The sequence below is a fragment of the Theropithecus gelada genome, chromosome 16 (genome assembly GCF_003255815.1).
Source record: "Theropithecus gelada isolate Dixy chromosome 16, Tgel_1.0, whole genome shotgun sequence".
In the NCBI taxonomy this organism is placed as follows: domain Eukaryota; kingdom Metazoa; phylum Chordata; class Mammalia; order Primates; family Cercopithecidae; genus Theropithecus; species Theropithecus gelada.
Genome location: NC_037684.1, coordinates 51,241,009 through 51,256,372, shown reverse-complemented (window position 1 = coordinate 51,256,372; position 15,364 = coordinate 51,241,009). Strand labels below are relative to the sequence as shown.

The following is a 15,364-nucleotide window of genomic DNA, read 5'->3' as shown; positions in this document are numbered from 1 at the left end:
AATTTTAGTTCATCCATGAAATATTTTACTGAATTTGAGTAATTTTTTTAACATGAAAATTTATTCTTCTATGAAAACAGTGTTAAATCATAAACCAAGAAAAGAATGTCGATTACTTTAAAACTCTATTAGTATCCTACGGCTGCTGTAACAAATTGTACCACAAACTTGGAGGCTTCAAACAACAGAAATGTATTTATGTATTTAAGATAAGGTGTTGCTCTATAACCCAGGCTGGAGTGCAGGAGTAAGATCTTGACTCACTGCAGACTTGAACTCTGGGGCTTAAGCGATCCACCAGCCTCAGCCTCCCAAGTAGCTGGGACTACATGTGTGCACCACCATGCCTGGCTAATTTTAAAATTTTTTGTAGAGTTGGGGTCTTGCTATATTGCCCAGGCTTCTCTTGAGCTCCTGGCCTCAAGCGTTCCTCCTACCTCGGCCACAGCATAAATGTCTTCTCTTGCAGTTCTGGAGGCCAGAAGTCTTAAATGGGTTTAATCAGACCCAAATCAAGGTGTTGGCAGGCCTGCACGCCCTCTGAAGGCTCTTGCCAGGCATTCCTTGCCTTGTCTTTTCCAGCTCATAGAGGCTGCACTAGGGACTTACCTGGAGTCTGTGCTGGTTTTGAGCCTGCATTCCCTGGCTCATGGCCCCTTCCTAAATTCTCAGAGCCCTTCACTCCAATCTCTGCCTCCGTGGTTGCACAGTCTCCTCTGCTCTCAAGTCTACCTCTGTCTCCCTCTGACTAGGATCCATTTGATGACTCTTAGGGCCTGCCCAGATAAACCAGGATAATCTCCCCATCTCAAGATGCTTAATTTAATCACATTTGCAAAGCTCCTCTTTCCATATAAGGTCACATTGAAAGGTTTGTAGGGATTAGGACCTGGATTTTTGGGGGCTCATTATTCAGCCCACCGCAATTACCAAAAATCCTTTTTGTTGTACGGGGAGGGGGTTAAAAATGACTTAAACTGGGTGTGAAATGAGGCCTGAGGTGTGGCACTGTAGAAAATGCCTGTGGACAACAGGTTATGTTGTAGATGAGATGACATGTGTGCCTGTGCATGTGGGGGGGGTGTGTGTGTGTGTGGTCTGTGGGCTTGATTGTGAGGTGTGCAAAGGGTGAGTGTGGGGCTATTTTGAGGGCTATAAATGCAGTCCTTCTTCAGGGTCAAGGCTGTTTACACTCAGCGCCTGTAGGGCCTTTATGTTTTGTGCTTATGAAGACTTTTCTCGGCACACACATCACTTGCTACCACCTGACATACGCCGTGATACAGACTCAGTCTGATTCATAATTCACTGAGGGCCTGCTATGTACAGGGTACTCTTCTTTTTTTTTCTTCTTCTTAAGATGGAGTTTTGCTGTTGTTACCCAGGCTGGAGTACAGTGGTGCCATCTCGGTTCACTGCAACCTCTGCCTCCCTGGTTCAAGTGATTTTCCTACCTCAGCCTCCTGAGTAGCTGGGATTACAGGTGTTTGCCACCACACCCAGCTACTTTTTGTATTTTTAGTAGAGATGGGGTTTCACCATGTTGGCCAGGCTGGTCTCGAACTCCTGACCTCAGGTAATCCACCTGCCTCAGCCTCCCAAAGTGCTGGGATTACACACGTGAGCCACTGTGCCTGGCCACGTCTGTATTTTTAGTAGAGACAGGGTTTCACCATGTTGGCCAGGCTGGTCTCGAACTCCTGACCTCAGGTGATCCACCTGCTTTGGCCTCCCAAAGTGCTGGGCTTACAGACATGAGCCACCGTGCCCAGCCTCTTCTTTTTAAAAAAACCCACATGGGAAATTGCAAACACAGTTCCCCCAACCACCGATTATAGAGTTGAATTTCCTGCATTTGGGGAAATTGCAGGGGTCAGCACACCTGGAATATGAGCCTAACCCTGGGAAAACCACCTTTGTGATCATAGTGTCTCCCCTGCCAGGTAAATATGCAGGGTACTCTTCTAAACATGGGGACTCAGCAACGCACATGCAGACAGAATCCTTGCACTGCGGTGTCCATGTCACATCTGTGTCTGTTTGTCTAATTGTCTCACTCATAGAATGTATGTGCCTCAAGGGCAGGCACCTTTTCTAATTAATTAGGAGTTCTCCCTGCCCTGGAAGATTGTCCACACGTGGCAGAACTCAGTGAATATTTACTAAACAGGTCCCATTGGGTCCCTCTCTGCGAGGTAAGAATTTGGAGTTACGGTTCTCCAAGCAAAAATGTCCCAACAGGGCACATAGAGGCAGCTTCTTGTTTCCGCATTGTTTTTTGTGGCAGTGTTATCGTTCTTCCCTAGAGTTTTCTCAGAGCCTTGCATTCTAGTGTCTATTGTGGATCCGGGTTGAGTTCTGAATGATTAAATGTGAAAGGCTGACAGCTGATCCTTGGATGGTTCATTTGCTGTTTTGCCGAGATACATACTAGGTGCCATGAAATCCACTGGGCTGAAAACATGGCCTCAGAAGAAGTCATTTTCCCCAAATCATTGGGTCAGAAAGACTTCCATTTGCACTTCCTTCTAATTTCCCCTTTCCCCAAACAACACTTGCAGCCCCAGCACCTTCGAATCGCTTCCCAGGGATGCTACCTGTAGGTAGGCAAAGGAACAAGGGAATGGACGTCTCCACCTTCAGGCACGTGTTGGTCTCCAGGCAAACCCAGCCTGCTGCTTTAGATTCGTGTGGGGGTCTTTCTGATTCTATTCTAGCCCTGCAGAAAGGAAGGCTGCATATTTCACTCTGGCTTTCAGGATTCAATTGGGATTCTTACTAATTCAGGGTAAAAACAAAACAAAACAAAATGGGGAGAATTTACAGAGAAGTGTTACAAGCAACTCAAAGTCCCCAGACACTACTCCTTTAGAGATGTAAATAATCTAGATTTTCAGAGGGCAGGACCCTCTGTCCTGCCCTGGAGTGAAGCGGGAAGGAAGAGAGGCCCCCGAGGAACCCCTGACCTACCAAAGAATAAGCCCAAAGTGACAAGAAGCAGAAAAAAGGAAGTGTGATTCAACAACATACACCCCTGAAATGGACATCAATTAAGGCTGAGATTCCATCCTGGGGTTCCAACAATGCAAACCATGAGAACGAAGCTAAGGGAGATTTATTTATTTATTTATTTATTTATTTATTTATTTATTTATTGAGACAGACTCTCTCTCTGTCTCCCAGGCTGGAGTGCAGTGGCGCCATCTCGGCTCACTGCAAGCTCCGCCTCCCGGGTTTACGCCATTCTCCTGCCTCAGCCTCCCTAGTAGCTGGGACTACAGGCGCCGCCACCAAGCCCGGCTAATTTTTTGTATTTTTAGTAGAGACGGGGTTTCACCATGTTAGCCAGGATGGTCTCGATCTCCTGACCTCGTGATCCACCCGCCTCGGCCTCCCAAAGTGTTGGGATTACAGGCATGAGCCACCGCGCCCGGCCTAAGGGAGATTTCTAAATGCCATCACTAGGCTTCTTTGTGGAGTTACAGCCTTGTTATTAATCATGCTCCGTTGGGAACATTGAAGTCCTGTGTTCGGCAGAGCTGGAGTGCTTTCAGGCTTTCCTGCTGGGTTTCTCACCGCATACGTGTGAGTGGTTCTTCGTAGAGTTACCAGAAATGGGAGGGGAATTTTTTCTTTCTTCTTCCAATTCTTCTAGTTATTCTTCTAATAATTCTTCTAATCCTCCTCTTCCTCCTCCTCCTCCTTCTTCTCCTCCTCCTCCTCCTTCTTCCCCTCCTCCTCCTCCTCCTTCCTTCTTTTCCCTTCTTCTTCATTCTCCTCTCCTCTTCGTTCTCCTCCTCCTCCTCCTCCCTCCTTCTTCCTCCTCCTCCTTCTCTTTCTTCTCTTTCTTCTTCATGCCTGTCTTCCAGGATCATACCAAACCAGGAGGAACGTGGCAACAGGAGGGAAGTACAGTGAATCAGGGATGGTGTCAGCCCCTACTGGCTCAGGACTGTGATCTGGGGCACTGCAGCTCGCCTGCAAGGATCACTCTGCATAAACCTGGCACTGTGGGAAATGGCTTACCTACCCGTGATCTGAAAAGCTCCATGTGTGTGGCCCATGGGCCTGGGGTCCAGGTCACAGCTCCTCCCCACCATTGTTCTGTAGCCTGAACCCCATGTCCCTGCACCTCCAGCTACTCCTCTACAGCTTAGAGGAGAGAGCTGCGTGTACGCCAGGGCAAATCTAGACAGCCATAGCCTGGCTGTATTTCACCTTTATGCCTGCTGAGCTTCCTTCTGCTTTCAGAATGGGGAAATTCAGACATCAATCTGAGCTTTCCAAGAAGTTTCAGTTCCGTTTTTTAGACCAAGAGGAGGCACACGGATAGGTTTTGCCCACATGATGATGCGTAGGCAATAGGCAGGCCAGGTGGCCAACACCACCGCTCCCCAGCAACGTTGCAGCTGCCACGCTCTCTGCTTTCCCCAGAGAGTCAGTCCTGTCTCCCTCCCTCTGATTTGACCCATTCGTATTGCTATGCGTGAACTTTTAACCAAGGCTTTGCCAGCTCTTCATTATAACGCGGCTCTTAGAGAGAAACTGCATTAAAAATGTGAAACTGCACACCAACGACACGGCTGTGCAAACTCAATTCTGTAAAAAATATTCTGTTTAATTGATTTTCTAAAAAAATCTATTATGTTTCTGTGAGCCTATTGATCTGCAGCTCCACAGAAGTAATGAAGAAGCTTTGTAATCAATAAGCCCAAAGCGTATCTTACCCAGTATCTGTTCTGCCGTCCGCCAAGGGTGTGACCGGCCGATTCCCCAGACAGCATCGCGAGTATGAGCAGCCTCCTCTGTGTCTGTGGAGATTGATTTCTCTTGGCATAAACATAACAAATGAAACCCTGATGACTTTTCTTGCTCCAAAAGCCAAGGATATATCATATCAGTCATCATGAAACACACAAGAACGCAATTTGCAAAAAGAAAAAAAAAAAAGAAAAGAAAAACGATGCATTTTTAACCTCAGTGCATTGACTCCTCCCCCATACTTAATCAGGATAATATTATACTCCTTAGCTCTTACGATAGTCTTCTTTCTTTTATATCCACTCCTACCCCCCAATTCAGGTTGATTTCACAAGTCTTAGAAGGTTTTTCTGTGTTGGCGCTGAATATAAAGTACAGGTAACTGCAATCATGGGCTGATAATTCTGAGTAGAGCAAACATTGCTATCTTATCCTCTAGAAAATAATAATGTCGAATGAGATAAGACGTTTGCAACACACACAAGCAGCAGTCGGAAAATACGGCAGACCCCATAGGGCAGCATTTGCTGGGGAAATAAGAGCTCCTTGCCCCAGATAAATAATCTTGGTTGCTGATTATTTCAAAATGTATCATTTGCATTTTGCCCTTAAACAGGAGGATACCGTCTAGGGTGGATGGTGACCCGATGCTGTGCAAACTCATCCTGCCGCATTAACAGATTTAAAGCAAGCCTTTTTCAGGGCTGGCCCCATGCTGACCAATCACCACCCGGTCCAGAGAAGCTGGTTGCTGCAGCCGGCTGGGTAGCGGGGTGTGGTGCAAAATGAGATTGCCAAGATCAGCAGGGACCAGATCTTTTTTTTTTTTTTTTTTGAGACAGAGTCTCGCTCTGTTACCTAGGCTGGAGTGCAGTGGCCGGATCTCAGCTCACTGCAAGCTCCACCTCCCGGGTTCACGCCATTCTCCTGCCTCAGCCTCGCGAGTAGCTGGGACTACAGGCGCCCGCCACCTCGTCTGGCTAGTTTTTTGTATTTTTTAGTAGAGACGGGGTTTCACCGGGTTAGCCAGGATGGTCTCGATCTCCTGACCTCGTGATCCGCCCGTCTCGGCCTCCCAAAGTGCTGGGATTACAGGCTTGAGCCACCGCGCCTGGCCCAGGGACCAGATCTTGAAGGACTTTGCCTGAGGGCACTAGGGAGCCATGGAGGGATTTTTATGAGGGGCGGGAAGTGACCAACTGAGCAACTTTGTAGCCATTACTTCCTACCGTGCAGAACTGCAGTCCTCAGGCCCTTTTTCGTGCACACTTGAAAATAAGAATGATGGTGATAATAATAACGGTTAACACACTGGACCAGGCTGTGCTCCAAGTTTTGCATGTAGCATCTCATTTAATCTTCACAACAACTCAGTCAGGGGGCTCCTGTAATTTTTCCATTTTACAGATGAGGAAACTGAGGCACACAGAAAGGTCCCATGAGACAGGTGCCCATCCCAGGAACCACACTCCCTTGGTCTGGAATGGGATTATACCCCTCTGTTCTCAGCTCTCAGGAACGCGTGCTGGATCGGAAACACCCCAGTGAGGATGTCTTTCACGGAGGAAAAATGACCTTGACTCAGTTCAAGTATGTGTTCTAAAAAGCAAATCACTTGGGTAAAGTGGAATGGTTAGTAAGTAATTTCATGTGCGTATCTTCCAGTGGGCAAAGTTTGGAGAGTGGAGTGGAAGTGGGGCAGCTGCAGAGAAAAGGGCAGGAGGATGGTGCAATCTCAGGATGGTGGGGCTGGGGGGTTGGTGCCAGCATCAGGATGGTGAGGGGGAGTGAGGAGTGAGGGGTTGGGCCCAGGTGTCCACTTGGAGTGGCTGACAGATAGTGGTGCCATTCAGATATACCTGCCACTTAGGGCTAACCTGTATTTATCCCATCATTCCAGCCTTCACTGAGCACCACCTCTGAGCAGCGCTCTGCTGCGCCAAGGGCTGGGCTGAGGCAGTGACACTGGGGATATTCGGGGAGCAGAGAAAGAGGAATTGAAGATGGATTGAAGAGCTGAACTGTTGAAATGGGTGCAAAAGAGAAATTCTGAGAGCTACGTACAAGGGTCTATAAAGCACGTGTATACGCCATGCACATGTAAAAAAAAAGTAAAACATTTTACATTTAATATCTCACTTCATCCTTACAACTAGCACACAGGGAGGTCCTACTGGAAGATGGCCAGTCCCGGCTTGCCTGCTAAGGCAACTCCCTGAGTTGGCCCCCTTCGGAGAGTTGGGTTTCAGAGAATTGGCTTTGAGCCTGGAGCCCAGCTTGGAATCTGAGAGCAGCAGAGGGGAGACCCAGCGAATGGGAACAGGAAGTAGAAGGGCAAGTTTCTTCTGTTGGGTCAGTGCCTGTCTTGGGGTGTTGAGATGGCTTCTCAAGTGGGAGCCCCCGCCCCCAAGTATCACGTGGTTCTGCTGTAAATCACTCAAAGCCCTGGAGCTTCATTCTGTCCAGATGACAAGACTGGGAGGCAATTTGTTAACACGGTGGTCCCACAGGGGTGCATCTTTGGCCTTTGACACCAGAGGTTCTCACTTGAATGGCACACTAGAATTCTCGGGGGACCTTTTAAAACCTTCAATGCCTGGGCCGCACATCAGACCTGTTGGATCAGGGTCTCTGGGGTGAGACCTGGGCACTCTCAATTTTTTTTTTTTTTGAGACGGAGTATTGCTCTTGTTGCCCAGGCTGGAGTGCAATGGCGCGATCTTGGCTCACTGCAACCTTTGCCTCCCGGGTTCAAGTGATTCTCCTGCCTCAGCCTCCCAAGTAGCTGGGATTACAGGCAGGCGCCACCATGCCAGGCTAAATTTTGTATTTTTAGTAGAGACAGGGTTTCACTATGTTGGTCAGGCTGGTCTCAAACTCCTGACCTCAGGTGATCCTCCCGCCTCAGCCTCCGAAAGTGCTGGGATTACAGGCGTGAGCCACTGCGCCCGGCCTTTTTTTTTTTTTACTATGAATTTTATTAATTATTATTATTATTATACGTTAAGTTCTAGGGTACATGTGCACAGTGTGCAGGTTTGATACATAGGTAAACATGTACCATGTTGGTTTGCTGCACCCATCAACTCATCATTTACATTAGGTATTTCTCCTAATGCTATCCCTCCCCCAGCCCCCCACCTCCTGACAGGTCCCAGTGTGTGATGTTCCCCGCCCTGCATCCAAGTGATTTCATAGTTCAGTTCCCGCCTATGAGTGAGAACATGTGGTGTTTGGTTTTCTGTCCTTGTGATAGTTTGCTGAGAATGATGGTTTCCAGCTTCATCTATGTCCCTGCAAAGGACATGAACTCATCTTTTTTTTATTGCTGCATGGTATTCCATGGTGTATATATGTGCCGCATTTTCTTAATCCAGACTATCATTGATGGACCTTTGGGTTAGTTCCAAGTCTTTGCTATTGTGAATAGTGCCACAATAAACATACGTGTGCATGTGTCTTTATAGTAGCATGATTTAGAATCCTTTGGATATATACCCAGTAATAGGATTGCTGGGTCAAATGGTATTTCTAGTTCTAGATCCTTGAGGGATTGCCACACTGTCTCCACAATGGTTGAACAAATTTACACTCCCACCAATAGTGTAAAAGTGTTCCTATTTCTCCACATCCTCTCCAGCATATGTTGTTTCTTGACTTTTTAATGATTGCCATTCTAACTGGTGTGAGATGTTATCTCAATGTGGTTTTGATTTGCATTTCTCTGATGACCAGTGATGATGAGCATTTTTTCATGTGTCTGTTCACTGCATAGATGTCTTCTTTTGAAAAGTGTCTATTCATATCCTTTGCCCACTTTTTGATGGGGCTGTTTGTTTTTTTCTTGTGAAGTTGTTTGAGTTCTTTGTAGATTCTGGATATTAGCCCTTTGTCAGATGGGTAGATTGCAAAAATTTTCTCCCAGTCTGTAGGTTGTCTGTTCACTCTGATGGTAGTTTCTTTTGCCATGCAGAAACTCTTTAGTTTAATTAGATCCCATTTGTCTATTCTGGTTTTTGTTGCCGTTACTCTTGGTGTTTTAGCCATGAAGTCCTTGCCCATGTGGTTTTCTTCTAGGGTTTTTATGGTTTTAGGTCTAACATTTAAGTCTTTAATTCATCTTGAATTAACTTTTGTATAAGGTGTAAGGAAGGGATCCAGTTTCAGCTTTCTACTTATGGCTAGCCAGTTTTCCCAGCAACATTTATTAAATAGGGAATCCTTTCCCCATTTCTTGTTTTTGTCAGGTTTGTCAATGATCAGGTGGGTGTAGATGTGTGGTGTTATTTCTGAGGCCTCTGTCCTGTTCCATTAGTCTACATATCTGTTTTGGTACTAGTACCATGCTGTTTTGGTTACTGTAGCTTTATAGTATAGTTTGAAGTCAGGTAGTGTGATGCCTCTAGCTTTGTTCTTTTTGCTTAGGATTGTCTTGGCAATGCGGGCTCTTTTTTGGTTCCATATGAACTTTAAAGTAGTTTTTTCCAATTCTATGAAGAAAGTCATTGGTAGCTTGATGGGGAAGGCATTGAATCTATAAATTACCATGGGCAATATAGCCATTTTCATGATATTCATTCTTCGTATCCATGAGCATGGAATGTTCTTCCATTTGTTTGAGTCCTCTTTTATTTTGTTGAGCAGTCGTTTGTAGTTCTCCTTGAAGAGTGCTTCACATCCCTTGTAAGTTGGATTCCTAGGTATTTTATTGTCTTGTGAATTGTGAATGGGAGTTCATTCACGATTTGGCTCTCTGTCTGTTATTGGTGTATAGGAATGCTTGTGATTTTTGCACATTGGTTTTGTATCCTGAGACTTTGCTGAAGTTGCTTATCAGCTTAAGGAGATTTTGGGCTGAGATGATGGGGCTTTCTAAATATACAATCATGTCATCTGCAAACAGGGACAATTTGACTTCCTCTTTTCCTAATTGAATACCCTTTATTTCTTTCTCCTGTCTGATTGCCCTGGCCAGAACTTCCAACACTATGTTGAATAGGAGTGGTGAGAGAGGGCAACCTTGTCTTGTGCTGGTTTTCAAAGGGAATGCTTCCAATTTTTGCCCATTCAGTATGATATTGGCTGTGGGTGTGTCATAGATAGCTCTTATTATATTGAGATATGTTCCATCAATACCTAGTTTATTAGAGTTTTTAGCATGAAGGGCTGTTGAATTTTGTTGAAGGCCTTTTCTGCACCTATTGAGATAATCATGTGGTTTTTGTCATTGGTTCTGTTTATGTGATGGATTATGTTTATTGATTTGTGTATGTTGAACCATCCTTGCATCCCAGGGATGAAGCTGACTTGACTGTGGTGGATAAGCTTTTTGATGTGCTGCTGGATTTCGTTTGCCAGTACTTTATTGAGGATTTTTGCATCGACGTTCACCAGAGATATTGGTATAAAATTCCCTTTTTTTGTTGTGTCTCCGCCAGGCTTTGGTATCAGGATGATGTTGGCCTCATAAAATGAGTTAGGGAGGATTCCCTCTTTTTCTATTGACTGGAATAGTTTCAGAAGGAATGGCAGCAGAAAGAGATGACTGAGAGACCCCCTCTGACTGTGGCCTCTGGTTCCTGAGATTACCACTTGAGGCATGCCGGCAGTAACTGGGGAGGGTAGGGCCCAGGAAGGGCTCAGTGATCAGCAAAGAGGCTCTGTGTTCACACAATGACAGCTCTGGAAATGTGCAGTCCCCCCCGGGGCTGGGAATACAGGGCCTCTGGGCCAGCACTGCCCAACGGCCATCTGAGTCTTTGTTAATCACAAAATAAGGAGACTCCTCCACCCCAGGCTACCAGGCAAGGGCCACCTGGTCTGCCTAAGGAGGAGTGGACAGCAGGTGGCCACAAAAGTCTCCAGGGCAAGACCCAGCTGGTTCCATCCTGCCTGTGACCTGCTCCCCAGGAAGCCCAGATCACGTGTGCCATGCCCGGCAAGCTGGCCACTACCTTTCCACCAGCCAGGCGGGGGATTGGCTGGGGGGTGTTGGCTATAGTGGGTCTGATGCCTGGGAATATCTGGCTTCTCTGCTGCATTGGCAGGATTAGGGGATAAGCAGAGGGGCATGCCCCAAGTGGTAATCTCAGGGACCGGAGGCCACAGTCGGAGGGGGTCTCTCAGTCATCTCTTTCTGCTGCCCTGAAGCCCAGCTCCGTCATTCCTGCGCTTGCATGGAGCCTCAGAGTTGCAGAGTGGAGTAGGAGGGGAGGAGGTAGGAGGGAAGGCATGTCTGGGAGCTCTGCTTGAAAAGCGGCTGCTGGATCACAGGCACTCGCGTTAGAAGAAAAAAGACTCTGGAGACCAGAAATGGAGCAGGAGGGGCAAAAGTGTCACTGCTCAGCCAGGAACCCGCCCCCAACACAGTGTCTATTTAGACTTCAAGGCTGAGGTTCAGGAGAGGAGAAACTGGGTAGGTCTTTTCAAGCCAGAAGATGGGACTGTCCCCATCCGGTCTCTGAGTGGTGCCAGCTGGCAGGACCCAGATTTGTGTGTTGGCTGGGGTCTGCTGAGGATGTGGGGTGCCTGCCCTGGTTTTATGGGGTTCAGCTGTCTTGCAATGCCCCCAGTCAGGGCTGCACCTGTGTAAGCAGCTAGTGGACAGACCAGGGTTTATAGCTTTACACATTTTATCTCATTTCATCTTCTTATCTCCACAGGGTGGACATCATCACTCCATCGACAGGAGACTCACAGGTAAAGATGCTTGTGTGGAGGCCTGGAGCTGGCTTGGACCCAGGTCTGTCACCTCCTGGACTCCTGACTCCCAGGAAGAATATTACCACCTAAGCACGGACGCCGGTGAACCCCTGGCCTTCCTTCAAGTTTTGACTCCACCACTTGGGGGCTCTGTGACGTATGAACTCTGAGAATCCATTTCCTTCTTTGCAAAGTGCAGAAATAGTAGTTAACTCTTCACAACGTTGTAGAGAGGATTAAATGAGATAATGTCTGTGGGGCTCCTGGGAGGGTGTTGGGCTGCCTAGGTTTGGAAATTAGTTTTCCATTGAAATTTTCTTTAAAGAGAGGGGCGAATCCAGATAAAATATAAGCATCATCATTTACTACACACATGACACACATATGTAGTCATGATCTACATATATACATCTATGCATATATTCAGATATACACGCACATCATCTATACACATACACAAGTCTATTCATATCTATTTATATATACATATGTGCATATTCATATCCATCTCCATATGTACATATATTCATATCTATGTACATATATACATATATTCATATCTACACATAAATACATATACTCATATATTCATATCTATCTACACACATATACATATATTTATATCTGTCTACACACATACATAATATATTCATATCTATGCACACACATATACAGATATTCATTTCTATGCATATACATTATATTTATATCTCTCTAAACACACATTTGTACATCTATATTCATGTCTATCTATCTATACACAAACACGCACATGCACACACACAGTCCTTTCGTGTTTCTTTTCTTGGCTAGAAAGCCGGAGGATTTTTTTTTCTCCCTAGAAGTGGTGACATCACAATGACTTTTGAAGCTAAATTTTCCTTGAGAAGAGAAAGCAACGTGGTCCCCGCTGGTGTGAGCGGTGGCCTCTCCCCTCAACGGTTGGATCTCTGACCTGTCAGACCCGCAGATTACTGGGAGAATTGGGAGAATGATGAATCTGACCCGAACCTGTGAGGCTTAAAAATATGGTAATGCAATTAGCAGCTTTCGGCAGCCTAATGAAGCTTCTCTAAAATGCTGATAAAATACCACTAAAGGAAAAGGCTGAAGAGCCTCTTCAAACTTCCCAAAATGTGAAGTGCGTCCTTACGGTGAAAATGGCAATCTAGTCGCCTTTCTCCAAGGTTCAAGATTAATTAGGGGCTTATTTAGTGCATGAATGAGGAAACAAATGAACTCTTGGATGGCAAAGCAATGAAACCAATTTTTTAATCTTTGTTTTTTTTTTTTTTTTTTTTTTTTTTACAATTACATCCCTATCATAAAAGTCTTCATTAGACGTTGTCACCAGCACGCATTGTGTTAGGTAAGTGTTACCACTGGGCTTTTGACGAGACTGCATTTCTTTCCTTTTAAAGAGGACTCTCATCACAAAGCCTTTTCTTTCTTCCTGAAGGCAAAGGGCTGTGGCTTGGAAGGGTAGTCCTGGCTCCAGGGGGCACATCATCTCCCTACTTGCCCTATACAAGCTGAGTTTACCTGTGTTTTCTGTAGATATATGATCCCTGTCGAAACTAGCACAGGTTAACAAGGTTGGAAGATTTCTCTGGCTCCTTGGATAGTTCATTTCTTTATTCACCATTTTTGTTTGTTTGTTTTTGCTTTTTTGAGACAGTGCTTCGTTCTGTTGCCCAGGCTGGAGTATAGTGGCACGATCTTAGCTCACTGCAACCTCTGCCTCCTGGGTTCAAGTGATTCTTGTGCCTCATCCTCCTCAGTAGCTGTGATTACAGGTGCGTGCCAGGACACCCAGCTAATTTTTGTATTTTTTAGCAGACGTGGGGTTTCGCCATGTTGTGCCAGGCTGGTCTCAAACTCCTGACCTCAGGTGATCCACCTGCCTCGGCCTCCCAAAGTGCTGGGATTACAGGTGTGAGGCACTGTGTTTACTCACCATTTATGATGAGAAGACAGGCATGGAAGAGGGGTAAGTGCTGCATGCTACCTGTCCCATGCCTGGGTACCTAACCCATGCTTCCTCCCCCTGCTTTCTCCCCCTCCTCACAAATGATCCTCTGATTGGAAGCCAGTCCTGATTGCTGCCATCAACGGAACCATTCATTTCACCCAAGAGATACTGGCTGGGCAGAAAGTAGTCCTCTGCACTGCTAGGTGCTGGGATGCAGCAGTGAGCAAAACGTATATTCTCCTGGCTCATGGGATTCACAGTCTAGGGTTGATTGCCTTGATATTTGCAAATTACCTGGATCATTTCTGGCCCTGGTCTGCCTATGCCAGGACTCCATAGCAACATCATCTTTATCTATTGGACGTGTCTATGTGGCTGGACTACATCACAGGAGTTGGTGGGAATCTGAAATGTGAACACTGAGCCATGCTGGCCTCGGGCAAGTCCTTCACTTGCCCTTGCCTCTCCGCCTGCATTCTGTGAATCCGAGACATGATTATCTGCGACTGTCATGTCACACTTTGACTGGGAGACTCTCGGGTGCCCTGCCTCAAGTCCCACCTCCTGGCGTTCATGCCTTTGTGTGGTTCCCTCACTTTGAGTGTGGGTGGGAACTGTGCAATTACGTTAAGATTGCAATATAGGAAAACCATCTAGCAAGGAAGATGGCATTCCTCCTTTCCTTGCTGGCTTTGATGAAGCAAGTGGCCACATTGTGAGTTGCCTATGGAGGCAGCATGTGTCAAGGAGCTTTGAGTGGCCCCTAGCCAAGAGCCAGCAAGAAATTGAGGCCCTCAGTTCAACAGCCTGCAGAGAACCCAGAATTCCACCAACAACCACATGAGTTTGGAAACAGATCCTTCTCCAGGCAGGCTTCAGATGATGTTGCAGCCCCAACCTTGATGGCAGCTTTGTGAGAGCCTCAGCTGGGGAAGCCAGCCAAGTTGTGCTCAGAACACTGAGCCATGAAACTGTGCAATAATAAATGTATATTGTCTTAAGCCACTACGTTTTGGCATAATTTGTTATGCAGCCCTAACTAATAAGCTAATTAATAAACCCATGCAGAGACCTATGTGGGAGCTTAGGTTGGTTGACTTACACAAGAGACCATGCTGCAATAGTAAGGATGGGGTGAGAGGGTAGCCACCATTTACTGACAGCCTTCCATGCACCGGATGCTGTTGCAGGTGTTGTCACAGCAAGGATGGCCCCAGGAGACAGTGATGAAAATGCAGGGTCTGGAGTCAGAACATCTGGGTGTGAATCCAGCTTGACTGATTCTTAGTTGTGTGGTACTGGATGTGTTATCTGACCTCCACGAGCCTGAGTTTTCTCATATATAAAATGGAGGTAGAGATAGTGTATTTGTTCATTTTCACACTGCTAGAAAGAAATACTCAAGACTGGGTCATTTTTAAAGGAAAGAGGCTTAATTGACTCACAGTTCCACACGGTTCAGGAGGCTTCAGGAAACTTACAATCATGGTGGAAGGTGAAGGGGAAACAAACACCTTCATCACATGGCGGCAAGAGAGACAAGAACAGAGGAGGAACTTCCAAACATTTACGAAGCCATCAGATCTCGAGAGAACTCACTCATTATCATAAGAACAGCATGGGAGAAACTGCCCCCATGATCCAGTCACCTCCTTCCCTCCACATGTGGGGATTACAGGTCCCTCCCTGGACAGGTGGGGATTACAATTTGAGATGAGATTTGGGTGGGGACACAGGGCTAAACCATATCAGATAGTATTTCCCCTTTCCTCACAGAATAAATAAATGAAACATTGTATGTCAGTATTTAATAAAATGCTTGTTCTGTAGAAAGTTCTCAATAAAGCACAGTGTTAGTTGGATAGCTAGGAGTATGACCTACATAATAAAGCTGTAAGGGACGATTTTAATTAGGGGACCAGCTGGGCT

The 15,364-nt window shown here is 46.1% G+C and overlaps 1 pseudogene; it reads right to left on the bottom strand.

Annotated features, from left to right (window-relative positions):
- Window positions 1-1,797: 1,797 nt before the first annotated feature.
- Window positions 1,798-1,951, bottom strand: LOC112610489 (annotated as a pseudogene).
- Between the last annotated feature and the right edge of the window lie 13,413 nt (window positions 1,952-15,364).